The sequence below is a fragment of the Coptis chinensis genome, chromosome 4 (assembly GCF_015680905.1).
Source record: "Coptis chinensis isolate HL-2020 chromosome 4, ASM1568090v1, whole genome shotgun sequence".
NCBI classification, from domain to species: Eukaryota; Viridiplantae; Streptophyta; class Magnoliopsida; order Ranunculales; family Ranunculaceae; genus Coptis; species Coptis chinensis.
The window spans coordinates 36,240,125-36,256,735 of NC_141459.1; positions in this window are offsets into that span (position 1 = coordinate 36,240,125).

The window sequence follows — 16,611 nt, forward strand, 5'->3', positions numbered from 1 at the left end:
TATCACTTGGTAAGATAATTTTGCAGTACACGATGTGGTATAGTGTAAGATAATTGAATATAATTTGATATATAGGTCTAAGTACAAAGCAGAAGCTTCAACTAATTATGTTTCGATGTGAGTGTGTAGTGTTTCATGCCAGTTGTGAACAACTGCCATTGGTGGCTGTATGCCTTTGCACCTGAACAGAGGAGGGTTGTCATTTTGGATTCCATAACTAGTCTAGCACGAATATCGGGAGGGGAGCAATCAATGAAGAGAGTGGTACAATATATACTAATAACCAATTATGTGATCATATTATGAGTTTTGCCAATGCCATGACTTACTTTTGTGTTTGCTTTATTAGGTCACCTACATGCATCGCATCCTGTCTCTACTTGGAGATGAGTTTGCTGGGAGCTATACAGTTAATGACTGGAAGATTGAACAGTTGATCGACAATGTTCTACAACAACTGAATGGGTAATCTCAATTTCCAAGTGTAAATTTGCAACAACAACCTTGGCTTGTAGAGTTACTAAACTATCTGTCTCTATGTAGATTCGATTGTGGAGTCTTCATGATGAAGTATATGCAGCTTTGGGATGGTCACAAACTCTCAGAAGAGTTTTCACAGGCAGTTACTTAATTTAATTGTTCAAAAGCACCATGGTTTTATTTATTCACACAAATATTTTGACTATGCATGACTGTATATGCCAACTTGCAGGCGGACATGCCATATATCCAGCATAAAATTTCCATCGAGATGGTGATGTTCGAGTTGAACAAATCACAACCACAGTTGGAAAATATGTAACTTTGGGAGCTTTTGAATGTTTGGGGACCCTCTCATCATGTACTTTTGAAAACTCTTATTAACTTCAACATGTGGATGCAATGATTTTAGAAACTAGGGATGTATGTTATGTCGTATTTTGCCACACTGTCCATGTAATATTTCAAAGACTATGTAGCAGGATTGAAGTTGGGATATGTACCATTCCATTTTCAATGTGCCGTGTTATGTACTATGTGTTTAATGTGGATGAATATTTTGGTGTCAATGCATGAATATGTTACTTGATCAGCACATGCAAGCAGGAATGGTTGTGAATGTTGTTGTTTTTCCTCTTTTATTTTTTGGGATTTCTGCTCTTTTTGTTCATTCAAGATCCTTAATGTTGTTAAACAGCGCAAGTTATTAGAGGAAGTTATATAGCGGATGCAACTAATTTTTCTTGTAATTGTTGTTGGGCAGAGATATGTCAGTGGAGTATGACACTGCTTCTAACATACGTGGAAATTATACGTACTGTTCGGTACTATGGAGCCGAACGGAGAACAAAATTGTTGTGCTCTGCTGATATTTCATTTGAAGTGTCCAATAGTTTGCACTTGATCTTAGTCCAGTAAATGAAGATTAAAAAGTTTGAAATACAAACAAAAGAGGATAAACAAATTTGGTTACAGATTAATTGTCAGGGATCATATAGCCTAGGTATAATTGTTTGAACCACTCACCATTTTGATCAGATACATCATACATGTTACTCTTCCATTTAACTATTGTACAAACTATTGCCAGTGTCGATCACATATGTTGAAATTCTTCTGTTCGGCGCTAAAGAGTCGAACAGAGCCAAATGTGAGATTGGAGTTTGGGGTATGACACTGTTGGTGCCATACACGTACCAATGTGTCTGTTCTGTAATATAGTTCCGAATATGAAAAGTCAATGTATTATGTCACAGGGAGTGACATAACTTTGACGTATGACATATATTATGTTATAGTCCTGATAAAAATGCGCTTAATATTCAGATTTATTGGTTTTTTTGATTAATTAAGTCTGAGGTCCACAGTCCGAAGTTCGAAGTCCAAAAACCAAAGTCCCAAGTCCAAAGTCCATATAGTCGTACGTTTTAGTCAAGCTACCTTACTCACGTGGGTTTGGTAGGATAGGTCGAGTAAGGGATCGTCCAAACCTTAGGGCTCGGAAAAGGCTCACAACTGGAATTACAACTTTTGGTGAGTAGGATTTTAGGTTTTTTAGTTGGTTTTAATTTAATTAATAGTAATGCAAATAATGTAAATTACTACGGTGATTTATAAGTAGATAAACAAAGTTGGGGAATAGGGAGAGAGTTAATCATACTCATGCAAGAATCATTTTTTCAACAGTTTATATTACCACATCACTACATCTCTAATTCGTCTCGTGAGTATTGATCCCTAGTGCATGCCCACATCTCTGAGCCGCATCGCACTAGCATAAGGAGTTGAACTAATATTTTATCTCTGGAATATCATTTCAACTCCTGGCTCGATTCCACATCAGTTGGACAAATTGGATAGCTGTCTGACACAATAGAGTCGCGTGCGAGACATTTTGGGTCGCGCCCGAGACTGTTCTGGAGCATCAGCACTCCAAATTTGTACAGTCTCAGTCATTTTGGGACCGGATGTCTAATCTATACCTAATTCATAAGTAGTGATTCTAGAATATTAAAGAGTCAATCCGGATTCTCACATGAGAGCAAAGATAACCCTCCCCCACGAGGGGATTAGCTCATGGTCATTGAAGGAATAATAAAACTTGCTGTATACATTAAGTAAATAAATGCAGGATAGGAATTAAACTAGAAAAGAAATGACTGTTATTAAGGGTAAAATGACTTACAGTATTTAAGCTGCTGAAATGAAAATGACGAAATGTAAGTGCTGAATTAAAACTAACTAATGCTAAGCGGAAGCTAGAGCATAAAATGCTGAAGGAAAAATAATGAAGGCTACCCCCTCATATATATAGGCGGAAGACCCTTCACGTGAAATCCCAGCATTTAATCAAGTTTGTTTGTTAGCTAATTGAAACGTTCAAAACTTTGAGAATCAAAGTTTTGTTTTACCTGTTTTAAATTTTGTCTTTTAGCTTTATAAGGTTTTGTCTTTATATGTTTTAGTTTCGTCTTTTAGCCCAATTCAATTCAAACATTAAATTGGTACGTGTCTTTCTCATTGCAAGGTGGCACAAATTTGTGACCATTACTTGCCACCTGCCTATGCTGACTCGTCATGCCTTTTGGGCCCGCAGAGTGGGTCCACTTAGTGTGTCCAGTGGCGGTGCCGATTTAGGCATTTTTGCAACTTTCTGTCTTTGCGTAGAGTTTGTCGCTTTGGTCGCTCTAGCAGTTCACTAGCCAACGTTGGCACCCCGATTTATCAGATTTGAGCTTCGGAAGTTTGCTGCTTCTTTATATGTGGACCCATTCTGCACTGGTTTTGTTCTTTTGGAAACTTTGGCTCTAGTCAGGTTCTGTTGGGCTTCACTGGGGTTGAGTGGGAAATTTCAAATATTCCAGTATTCCCGTACTTCGATGCATGTTTTATCATTATATTCATTTTAAATGCGGAAACCTACAAAAGTACGAAAATATAATTATTACATGATTATTAAACACATAATCCACCAAAATGCTATGTCTCTCGGGGTTTAATATTACAGTTTTGGGTGCTTATCACACCACCCCCAAACAGCATTTTGCTTGTCTTCAAGCAAAGAGGAGACATTAAAATGATAAGTGGTCAAAAAATGTGTTGTCCTAAGCTAAATCTCATTTCGCAGAGTGCGGTTGCATTGACCGTATGCAACAAGGCCTTGAACCACTAGGAATTCCCTAGTGGACGAGTTATAGCCTCGTGAGAGTTTTCCAGAGAAGATACTCACAAACTTCATTTATACTACAACGACTCAGTAACAAAGACTGGTTTCCTTAATTAATCTCAGGAATCTAGACATCTCACTAGCGAGGGAAACAAGGATTTACTTCTTTCGAAATTCAAGTTAATATACATACAATAATCAAAACATCTACGTATGAGCATGCATGCAGTGATCTTATAATGAAATGTACGAGCAAGGCCGTTTCTGGATCCTTTGGATAGTGTCCTTAAGTAGGTTCTCACAGGTATGTGTCGAAACACAAGTTCTCTTTTATTTTTCTACTCAAGTTTGGCTATCTCCAGTGTGCAGTAGGCACACGTTTCCTCACATACTCAATGACAGTCAGAGGAGCCGAGGTCGAGAAGTCACAACTGCTACTTATTATCACACTATCTTACTCCTAATTTAGCTAGAGGTCTTTATTAGGTGTTATGGGGCTTAGGTGGTAGTGTAGAAGAAAATGGAATGAAAAATTCAAAAATGATAAGTAAGAGAGAATAAGGTCTTCGAGATATTTATACTAGAGAAATCATTTTTTCTTTCCTGCTTCTAACATGGGTTTCCATACTTGGCATTTTCAAGCTTTTGTATTCCCTTTTGATTTGATTTTTTTGGGGGAATTCTAACTTTGATATTTCTTTTGATTTTTGAAAACATATTTCTATTTTTCTTTTTCTTTTCTTATGAAGTAGGTAACTGATTTTGATTTGTGACAAGGTTTTTCTCTTCAATTTTCTGCACTTCATCCTATTTCTCATATTCATCATCTAGGTAGGCTTATTTATTTGTAGTTAATATATGGGTACTAAATGTTTTTGGTGAAATAGACAGGATTAATGAAAGGTTCAGTGGGGCGACTAGCGGTAACATTTTTGACAGGTGTGAATTTTTGGCTATATCGATCCAAAGAAGGCCTAAATTCTCGCCTAGGATTTGGGTAGTGTTCAAGTAAGTAGACATGTGAACTTCTCTTATTCGGAAGAACTACTCCTTTGTGTCATTACTCATATATCACACATTTTGAGGCTTTTGGCTAGATTCTTACAAGATATGGAAACTAAGTTGTCTAACCGTGGGTCCCAGAAACTTACCGCTGTGTACATTTAATGATAGTCAGTGCATGAATGCTCATGAAAAGATGTAAAAACTGTTGTATACGTATTAAATTAAGTTTCTAAGAACAAGTCCTAATTATGATGCTAGGGTGAGATTTCTAAATATTTTTCATCATAGAAAGGGAAACGAGAATTTGTCACTAAATACGTTTATTTAGACATCAAGTAAACTATATACAACTATGCATGCCTAATTTTTGCAAAAGGTTCTCACCACCCCAAACAAATGTATTAATCGTGGTCCCTCAAAGTGTTAAGAGGAAGAAAGAGTATACCTGAGAGGCTTTGAGCAAAAATATAGCTGACATCTTCCACAGAAATTTATTGTAACACACTATATATTATACACCATAAAAGTAGAAGCACACTGTTAGGGTAGCACACTGTTAGGTTATTTATTTATTTCACATCAAAACGTAAAACAAATATGTACATGCATCAACTCACATTGCCCCAACCTTGAACTAGGTGATAGTCCATCCTTGCCTCGTCCCTGTAGAAATGCCATTCCTTTGCATCACGCCAATCTATCATAGCTTTCCAGACTTCGCTCCACTTCCTCTTTTTTTGTATTGTCTAGATGAGCTATCATTTTATCATCATTAGGGAAAGAACAAACTTTCTTTAGATACCTTGCAGGGCGTCGCCATGTCCTAAATCGCAAAGAACGAATTATCTTGTTTGTTGGACACATAGAGTCGACCTTTACCCAGTCCTGAAAGGTGGCCGCAAACTATGGGAAGTATGTCCTCACTATCCTGCATGTTGTAATTGGCAGGGTGATATAGTGATGCCGAAAAGACTGAGCCTTCTTAAGATTCTCAATTACGAGGCCTGTAATGTCAAAGGCGGTATGTTACTGGGCCAATGCATGGAATGTCTTACACGCTGATTTTGATGCAGTGGAAAAATGCCAATCCCCCATGATGTTCAAAAGAATAAATAACATGGCAGTTCCAACATTCATGGTCATACTGGCTAGTGGAATAGTGAAGTCTAGCCATCGGCTATCTTCGGCACGTTCTCTGACTTGGGCAATGCCATCGCCATACCGGGCAGCAAAATCTTCCCTAGAATAGTCATTAAAGTCATTCTCTATCATGTATTGAATGGGGAGGTCTGGCTGAAGAGGAGGAAGGTCTAGGGCCATATCAACAGTTAGCTCGTAAAGAGAGTGTCGGGTGTTACCAATACGGAGTGTAAAGCCATTCAAAGGGAAACCCTGGACAGCTGGTAGATCTTCCATGTGATCATAAAAATAAGTTGCCAAACCTGGGGAGTATGTTTGCTCTGGGTGTAGAATAAGAGAGTTCCAACCAACTTGAGTGATGTAGTCTCTGAAAAGATGTCCATATGCAGGAGAATTCAGCAACGAATGGAAAGATTGTTCTGGAATCATCTTTTTAGCTTCCATTGTAGAAGATGTGTGAAAAAAAATGTGACCTGTTTAGACAAGGATAAACAAATATTAGAGTAAGATGAGAATAATTAAGTAAAAGCAAATTACCATAGGAAAATTTAAAACTAAAAAGAAAATGACAAATAATATAAAATTGCAAAATTTAAATGGTTTCATGGGCACAAGTAACGGCGAGGATCTTTTTGTGGGAGGGATCCATTTATAAGATTTTCTTTGCTGTCAATCCGTGCAACAGCCCGTTGCAACATTTTTCGCTTTAAATGCGGTAAAATCTCGGCGGGTTCTCCATTATGAGAGTGTGATTTGACAAGAACCGGTTGTGGCCGCAAAGAATTGTGCTTGTTCCTCTTCGCTTATTGTCCGCAGTCCCGAAATTCAAGAAGACTGTTGATGATAATGTTCGACGTTTGAATAATGTCATCAGTCCTTGTTGCATTAAACGGCCCCCCTTCCATGGGATTAAATACGTTGCATAATGCATTTTTAGTGAAGATGTTGTCGTGAAACAATCTTCGTCGGTTTCTGCACCCGACATGGTTCTTTGCAACGTCGGGGTTCCGAATCCGCTCCTACATACCGAAAGTGAATGGTAAGAATGTTAGCTGTTCGAAAAGGTGTATGAGGAGAAGTACTAGAAAAACCCCAACGTATCATGATAAGTATCACAATGCGATCGCGTTCGGAGAAATTTAATAATGCAAAATCATTGCGCTTACTCAGAAGACCCGTGAGTAGATGGAGGAGGGTTTGGTTATTTCGAAGTCTTAGACGTGCCGAGCACATTATGAGCTACCCATTGGATCACAGATAATTGGTTCTTTTGCAAAGATCGCTGATAAACAATACGGTTTTTCTGGTTGTATTCGCCGTGAAGGATAGTTGCAAACATGAGATGCCTGATATTGTCGAAAGGCGAATCCTGAAGGTGTACTCCTTGGTTTGTAATAGGAATTTGAAGTACCTCAGAGATGATTTCCATAGTCAATTCACGCTCGCATCCGTTAGCACAGACAAAGAATTGCCCGTTTTGGAAAGAACCATTTTTATAGAACAACAAGACCAATTCTCTGGAATAAAAAGCTTGCTTATGATGTAAAAGAGGGTGCCATCCTTGACGTGATATTTCTATGTCAAAAAAGGGATGAAAAAGACCATTTTGGAAATTTTCCATAAAATTTTGCTCGGGCACGAAACTTCGAGTGAGGGCCATTAAAGATGGAGTGGTGAAAAAAAAATTGGAAAAAAGGAAGTTAGATTTTTGAGGTGTCTATCCTTGTTATAAATAGGCACCAATCCGAAAATGTAAAAGATACGGATCGAGGTGTCACAGGGTAGTTAGACCATGTGTATCTTCTAAGATATGCGCAAAAGTGGATTTAGTGTGGATGAGAAGAATGGGGCATGTGACAAGTAGTGCCATTTTTTTTTTACACTAAATAGCGTAAGTAGAAGGACAAGGAAAATGTAGATATACTATCACAATAAAATGTAAGAACGTACAACGGTATGGAAACACAACATAATGATACGGGAAATGAAATACAAACCTAAATATTAGATAGAACTATATGCCACATTAACAACATTACTATAATGAAACAAACAAGCATGAAGACTTGATTAGCATATTCAATTTGCCGCTGCTCAAACTTTTCTAGTGCATCCATGAAGTTTGAAATTTGGAGCGGACTAAAAACGATTTTTTAGAATAAGAGGTGTAGAGGGAAGAATATGAAATGAGTGAATGTGGAGGAAGTGTTGAACTTATTTATAGAAAGAACTTTGCCGTTTTCTGACCGTTTTTTGTGAGTTTTTATGACCGTTTTCTGACCGTTTTTTGTGCGTTTTCATGACCGTTTTCTGACCGTTTAATAAAACGTTAGTTTACAGTAAAGTTTGCTGTTAAGTGTGACATCTAAAATATATTTGTATATATATTTATATATATATCTATATAAATTATTATTACTAATATTATTATATATGTTCCTACCTATATAATATAATATTAGACATAACTAATATATCCAGGCCGAAATTTTTAGGAAATACCTACTATTAAGCTGGAAATGCAAACACGTAAATCAAATATCTGACATAAATATTATACAAGATTGGAAAAATAAACTAGCTACTGATGATCCTCAGGGGCTGCAGCAGAATCTTCGGGGGCTGCAGAAGAAGAACCAGGAGTCCTGCGACGTCGTGCAGTACGAGCTCCCGTGGAGGCTAACTGCTCCTGGGTATCACCAAGAGTATCCATCACCTGAGCCTGAAACTGATGCTGGCTCGCCATGAACATTCGCTAGAACTGGTTCTGGCGAGTAAACATATTGTCCTGAAATGCAATCATGGAAGCTCTCATTTCCTGCTGGAATTCGCCCATGCTGTCTGTCATCGACTCGTGGCGAGTGGTCATATCTGTCCTTAACTCACCCAAGGTACGTCTCATCGATACCTGGCGAGTGTACATGTCTCTCAGACTATTGTTCATAGCACGTAAGGCCTCTATGGGGTGGGTGATCTTACTCATGGCAGTCTCATCAAAGTAGGGTGGGTGAGAGGAGCCTACGCTAGCGTACTCGGCATCCCTAGGTGCTGTGGGTTCCCAAGGGTCCTGTATGCATTTCTTGAAGACAAGCATATTCTCATATTGTGGTATAGGGAGTAGCGGGGTGGCGGACAGAAAACCCAAGGTAATCATAAATTGTGTTACCGGAACAGCAAGAGGGGCTGATCTAAGAGTGACATGTGTAATAATATCAAAAAGAAAGGTAACGATGCAGAAGTTACCCTTTCGCTCCTAGAGGATCCAGAGAAGGTGGAGGAAGGTCTTGTTGATGTCTAAGGGCTCCGAGGTGCCAATGACGTTCAGTCCCAGCCATTGAGTCACAACCAGCTGGTTCTATTGCACCGAGTGCTGATACGTGCATTTCCAGTCTATGTTGTACTCTCCCTCGATTAACGTGTCGAGCATTAGGTCATAAGTCCGTGGGTACACGGACTACTGCTGAGTCAGCACTTGGTCGACCAGAGGAATGCCCGTGATCCCGGAGAGCAAAACAGGTGTGACTTTGTGGCACCCACCCTCGACGGTAACCCAAAAATGGTCACCATTAAAGCTCCCATTATCGTAGAATTTCATCACCAAATCCTTGGAATAAAGCCCTCCATTAGCATATAACAAGTACTCCCATCCTCTAGAGTGAATTTCATTATCAAAGAATGGAGCAAACATCCCATTTTCAAATCAATTTCCAAAATTTTTCTCCACACAAATACGCCTGTTACTGACCATTACTTGTCTTAGGGAGAGGCTGGATATGGATTAATGATGAGGGGAAGAAATGGGACTTGCTGACAGAAGGGAATTGTGGAGTTGTAACAGTCTCGCGCGAGACCTGGATTTAGTGTGGGCCTATCTCGTGCGAGACTTAAACGAGAGGGGGCAAGATCCGGTTTTTTGGGAAGAAGAAGAATGTAAGGGTGACGCGTGTTTTTGGGTTTTTCGTGTTTAAATAGACCGAGAATTCGATATTTTGGTTAGGCCAAAAAATTTTCCCAAGCCCAAATCAAGCCTAAAGCCCGATTTAAGCCTAAAAAAATTCAAATGCTTACCCACGACTCGTTCGAACTCCGAATTGGACGAATGAGATATCGAAATGATCGGCACAAAAAATGCTATCCAATTTTATGAGTCATCCTCAAAGGTCATAAGAGTTTTTGAAAAGAAGGAGAGTGTTTTATTTATAAACAAAGCTTTTATTTATATACAAGGGAGATATACGTGAAAAACACTGGATGTCCAGAAGAGTCACCATTTTAAATCATAGACAACTGTCATGTCGGCTCTGGAGCGAACCCAATCTAGCCAGACTGTGGCTTTACCTCTATGTATTATGGGGTTAGGGGCAGGACAAGTACCATCCCGGACCGTCTTGGCGCTTCTGCCTAATAAAATTGCCCTTATTACATACTGCTATCCTCAAACCGCCCCAAGGGAACTCAAAGTAACCAATTCTAGGGTTGGTCTAGTGGAATCCATTGCCCGTTTGTGTTCCAAGTATGCGTCATCCGAGGTTGGACACGAATATCATGTGCAAAACTTAATGCAAAGGGAAAAGGCAACAATATAAACATATCTACAAGGTGAGTCTTTTAACGTCAGATCCTCAAGACGAGTCGAGTCTTTTAACATCAGATTTTCAAGACGAATCGAGTCTTTTAACGTCAGATTCTCAAGACGAATCCCAACCTGTGGGGGGAACGGTGCGGCGACGAAGATTATCCTACGCAGCTGGTGTCAGACAAAAGTATACCTTAAACTGGCTAGTATCGGATAGGAAGTCAAGGCCTAGACAGAAGGGTGTTTGACAATGCATACACTAGCCCATCCTTCGTGCACGTCGTTTACGAGCAAAAGTACTACGACCATTCCCTATTTGTGATGAGTGAGGCTTACACCAAATGATTAGCTGAAGTTCACGAGGTAGAGAGTAGAAAAGGGAAGAGAAGGAAGGAGGTGAAATTTTAGGTACCCATCGTTTACCGAAAAGCACGTTTGCTTGTGTTGCAGAAGACATTTATACTCAGTTCAGAAATAGAGTTTTCGTGGACTAAGGTTCCGGCGCTTGCAACCACACACTTCAAAGAACTATGGAGATCATAAGATAGAAGATGGCCTGGCTACCAAAATGGCATACCCTCTATAGAAACAAGATTGAGTACGCCAAACGAAACATCTAGTCTGTGTAGACCGGATCCTGAAGAAGAGTCTGTTCAACATCTGGTGAGCGTAATTCGTGGTAATGTTTTAGGTGTTGTCCATTGACTTGAAATTCGCTGTTATCTTGTGGATTAAGCAAAGAGATTGCCCCATAATGTTTCACAAAATGACACAATGAAAGGACCGCACCATCGTGTTTTAAATTTACCGGAAAAAATGTGTAATCTGGAGTTGTACAGTAAAACTTTTTGGCCAATTTTAAAATCCTTACGCAAAATGTGCTTGTCATGCACTCTTTTCATGTTAGCTTTGTAGGATTTCGAGAGATCATAAGTATCACTCCGAATCTCCTCAAGCTCATTTAATTGCAGTTTTCGTTTCTCGCCTGCCTCGATGATATTGTAATTGAGGCTTTTGATGGCCCAAAGGGCACGATGCTCAAGTTCAACTGGCAGATGACAAGGTTTTCCAAAAATAATGTGGTAAGGAGACATCCCTATAGGTGTCTTAAATGCTGTTCCGTATGCCCACAAGGCTTCGATAAGCGGAGAGACTAGTCCTTTCATGATGGGTTTACAGTTTTCTCCAGAATAGACTTTATCTCTCTATTGGAGACTTCCACTTGGCCACTCGTTTGTGGGTGATATGGAGTAGCAACCTTGTGAGTAACTCCATATTTCTTCATTAAAAACCCAAAAATTTTATTACAAAAATGTGTACCCCCATCACTGATGATAGCTTTGGGGACACCAAAATGAGAGAAAATGTTTTCTTTAACAAATTTCACGACAGTCTTATGGTCATTTGAGTGACATGCGAGTGCCTCAATCCATTTGGACACATAGTCTACTGTGACTAAAATGTATAGAAAACCTTGAGAAATAGGGAAAGGTCCCATAAAATCAATGCCCCAAACATCAAAAATTTCCACAATCAAGATAGGATTTAGGGGCATCATATTTCGTTTGGTAATTCGACCTAGGTGTTGACAACGAATGCAAGCTAAGCAATGTTCGTGTGCATCGCAAAAAAGGGTAGGCCAGTAAAAACCACATTGTAATACCGTGGCCGCAGTTTTCTTTCCACTAAAATGACCTCCACAAGATTGTTCATGGCAAAAGGATAATACGTCGGTGTGCTCCCAGTCGGGAATGCAGCGACGAATGAGTTGGTCGGAACAATACCTAAAGAGGTAGGGGTCATCCCAAAAATAATATTTTACAGTGGATAAGAACTTTTTATGATCAGGTCGTGACCAAGAGGAAGGAACTTCCTCAAGAACTAGGGTAGTTAACGATATCCGCGTACCATGGAGATGAGAAAATAGAGTACAAATATTCGTCTGGGAAGGAATCACAGATGGCTTCAGAATCACTATCAATGTCACCAACTAGCCTTGATAAATGGTCGACCACGACATTTTCGGTTCCTTTCTTATCTTTGATTTCCAGAGTGAATTCTTGCAAGAGAAGGATCCAGCAGAACAATCGTTGTTTTGCATCCTTTTTCGCGAGTAAGTACCGAAGTGTGGCATGGTCAGTATATACGATAGTGGATGTTCCAACTAGGTAAGGGTGAAACTTATCCAAAGCATAGACAACAGCTAGGAACTCTTTCTCAGTTGTTGTGTAATTACGTTGAGCGTCATTAAGAGTTTTACTAGCGTAGTAAATGACAACGGGTTTGTCATCACGTCGTTGGCCTAGTACGGCGCCAATAGCAAAGTCGCTAGCGTCACACATTAGTTCGAATGGTTTAGACCAATTAGGGAGTTGAATGATAGGAGCGGTAGTCAGAGCAGTTTTTAGAGTATCAAAAGCTTGTTTGCAATTGAAATTGAAGTCGAATACTACATCCTTAAGCAGGAGATTGGTTAAAGGTCGAGCAACTTTAGAAAAATCCTGAATGAATCTCCTGTAAAACCCAGCATGGCCTAAAAAGGCACGGATATCATGAATTGTACGTGGGAAAGGTAGCGAAGCAATTTTAACAATTTTAGCTTTATCAACCTCTATCCCGTCTTTCGAAACAATATAACCTAGAACAAGTCCTTTGGTAACCATGAAATGACACTTCTCCCAATTGAGTACCAGATTTTTCTCTTCGCAACGCGTTAATACTTTAGAAAGGTTGGATAGGTAGTCGTCAAAGGAATTTCCGTAGATGGAAAAATCGTCCATGAAGACTTCCATATAACGTTCACCATATCACTGAAAATGTGAAGCATGCAGCGTTGGAAGGTTCCTGGGGCATTACAAAGACCAAAAGGCATTCTTCTGTATGCAAAGGTTCCAAAGGGACACGTGAAAGTTGTCTTTTCTTGATCGGCGGGATCGATAACAATTTGGAAGTATCCGTAATAGCCATCAAGAAAATAGTAGTAAGCATGACCAGATAAACGTTCTAGCATTTGGTCAATGAATGGGAGAGGGAAGTGATATTTACGTGTTCTTGCATTAAGTTTGTAATAGTCAATGCAAATTCTCCATTTTAATGGAATGCGAGTGGAGATGCACTCACCATTTTCATTTTGTACAACTTGAATGCCAGACTTTTTAGGAACAACGTGGACATGACTAACCCAATCACTATCAGAGATAGGGTATATGATGCCCGCATCAAGTAAACGTAAAACTTCCTCTCTCACCACTTCCTTCATGGCGGGATTAAGGCGGCGTTGTGGTTCTTGCGTTGTCTTTGTGCCGTCATCGAGATGTATGCGATGTGTGCATATGCTAGGGTCTATTCCCTTGATATCATCTAAGGACCATCCAATAGCGGAGCGGTGTTCACGAATGACATGAATCAAATGTGCCTTTTCGTCGGTAGTCAAGTGAGCAGAAATTATTATAGGGTGACTACCATCGAGATCGAGATGCACGTACTTCAAATCAGAGGCTAGAGGTTTTAAATCCGGAGTTGGAGGATTGGGGATCAAGGATTCGTGAGGGATCATCTCTTCAATGGAAAAGAGTGAATCTGGTTCTTCTGAATTAGTTTGCAATGCAGCAGTAGGATCAAATAGTGGTACCGACTCTAATAATGTGTGGACATCCTTTATGTACGAGTCATCATCAAACTCAGGATTATCAAAAGAAAGAAATTGGTGTATCTCGTCTGGGGTAAAAGAGTTTGTGAAATAATCATGTTCCAGTCTATCAACCAAACTAATCTAAGCCTCCATTCACGGGATCGGGAAATTGTTTCATTAATTTGAATACGTTGAGTTCGGCCGAAAAGGTTCTCGAAAGACAATGTCATTGAACCGTCCCAACAATTTATGATAGCGTTAGCAGTTGCAAGAAAAGGACGTCCCAAGATGATAAGAATGGAGTCACAAGCCACTTCAGTATCTAAAGGACAAAATCAACTGGGTAGTGAAAATCTTGGACCTTGACTATGACGTTTTCTACTATGCCCTTTAGGTACTTGATGGAGCGATCCGCAAGTTCCAGAGTCATATTAATAGGTTTTAATTCATAAAGACCTAACTGCTTAAATAAGTAGTAGGGAAGTAGGTTAACACTGGCACCTAGGTCTAAAAGTGCGGTAGCGGTATACTTGTCTCCCAACGTGCATGGTACAGTTGGTCGACCTGGGTACTTGTACTTTACCACACCATTGGTAGTGGTAATCGAGGGAAACTGCTCAGTGAGGAACGCTTGTTGAGGAACATTCGTACGTCGTTTGGTGGTGCACATGTCCTTCAAAAACTTGGCATGCTTAGGTAAATACTTAAGCGCATCTAGGAAAGGTAAGTTTATGGTCAAATTTTTAAAGGTTTCACGGATCTCATCGAAATGTTCGTCACGTTTGTTCTTTACCAAACGGGCAGGGAACGGAGCTTTTGGGCGGAATCACGCATAAGGATCAGTAGCGTCTTTTCCTAGGGACGTGGGTGTAGAATTAGAAGGTACAACTTCGTCCGTTATAGGTTGCGAAGTAGGAGTTGGAAGGGTGTCAGCCATGGTTTCCGTCGATTCCTCGTCTGGCATACGTATTTTATTGTCGATGGTTCTGCCAGAACGAAGAGTGGTAATGGCATTTACCTCACCCTGGCTTGGATTACTAGATCCTGGTGTATTGTTGAGTTCAAAGGCAATGTTTGTAGGCTTAGTGTTTGGAATTGCTTGGCCAGGGAACACGCCCTTTTGACTTTTATCTTGAGCTAACAACTGAAAAGACTGTTGGATAGAACCTAGGATTTGATTCTGTTGATTCACGTATGTCAGAAAAGTTTCAGCTGTTTTATCGGCTGTGGATTGTACCAGCGGAGCAGCAGGAACTAGTTCACGGTTATTATTTACAGGTGATTTTGGTAGCCATATCCTTGATTAGCGGGAACAAGGTTGCGGTTGTTTTGGTACCCTATATTTGCATTGTTGGGAAAATTACTTTGCCCTTGCTGGAATTGCGGAGGATTTCCTTGACGATAGGAATTGTAGTTCGCGGGTGGTCGTATAGGAACGTTGTTGACACCCGGAGGAGCTTGTTGTTGGGCAGGGGGTGCCCAAGCTAAATTCGGATGTTGTCGCCAAGGTGCATTAGGGATGTTGAAAGCACAAGCCTCTTCAGAAGGTTGGGGAGGGCACTCGTATACCAAAGGACAATAAGAATCGGCGTGCTCAGGACTTAAGCAAAGAGGACATGGGGAAGCGTTGGCAGCCATGACCTGTTTGGGTTTTTGATCATTTACTTGTACCGAAAGAGCATCGACCTTTTTGTTTAGGGACTCGATTAGAGTTTTTAATTCCGGATCGGGTTTGACCTCGAACATAGACGTAACTTTTGTAGGAGTGTCTTTAGAAGATCTGGAAGAATCAGTGTTTCCCAATAGGTGCTTCGTGAAGCCTGTTTCTCAAGAAAAGTGTATGCTTTAGTAGCGCCCTTGTCCATGAAACAACCGCCGTTCATGATATCTAAGGTTTCCTTTTGATGGTCAGAGAGACCATTAATGAATGAACGGACTAATACAGCGGTGTCGAGTTGATGATGGGGACATTCGAGAAGCAAATCAGTAAATCTGCTCCACGCTTCCAAAAAGGATTCCTGGGGGTGCTGGCGAAAGAATTGAATCTTTTGAAGCATTTCTGTAGTTTTCTTCTGAGTATAGAACTTTATCATGAATGCTTGTACAAGTTTGGCCTATGTGTCAATGGATTGCGGCGCTTCTCCTGTGAGCCAAACTGAAGCTTTATCAGCTAAGGTGAAGGGAAACAAACTAAGCAAGACTTGTTCGTTGGTAACAGTCGGATGGCGGAAAGTGGTGACTACTTGTTGCATCCGACGAAGGTGATTGTATGGTTTTTCATGGTCTAGACCATGGTAAACAGGTAACAAACCGAAAATGTTTGGCGGAATTCGAAAATCACCTACAATAGCATCGAGTTTAATGCAGGAGGCAGGTCCTTCTTGTAAGGCAGTATAGAAATCCGAAAGGGGTTTCTCGACTGTGGGATTTTCCTGGGCCATAATTACGGGAGATGACGGCAACGGAGATGTTTGACGAGGTTGTTTTACGGATGAGGAACTATGTCTAGGAGATAGCATAAGCAGTTGTTTATTGTATTTCCGACGCCGATATGTAAGTTCTAATTCCTTATGTTTACCAGACCGTAGTCTCATACAAATATAAATTTTAATT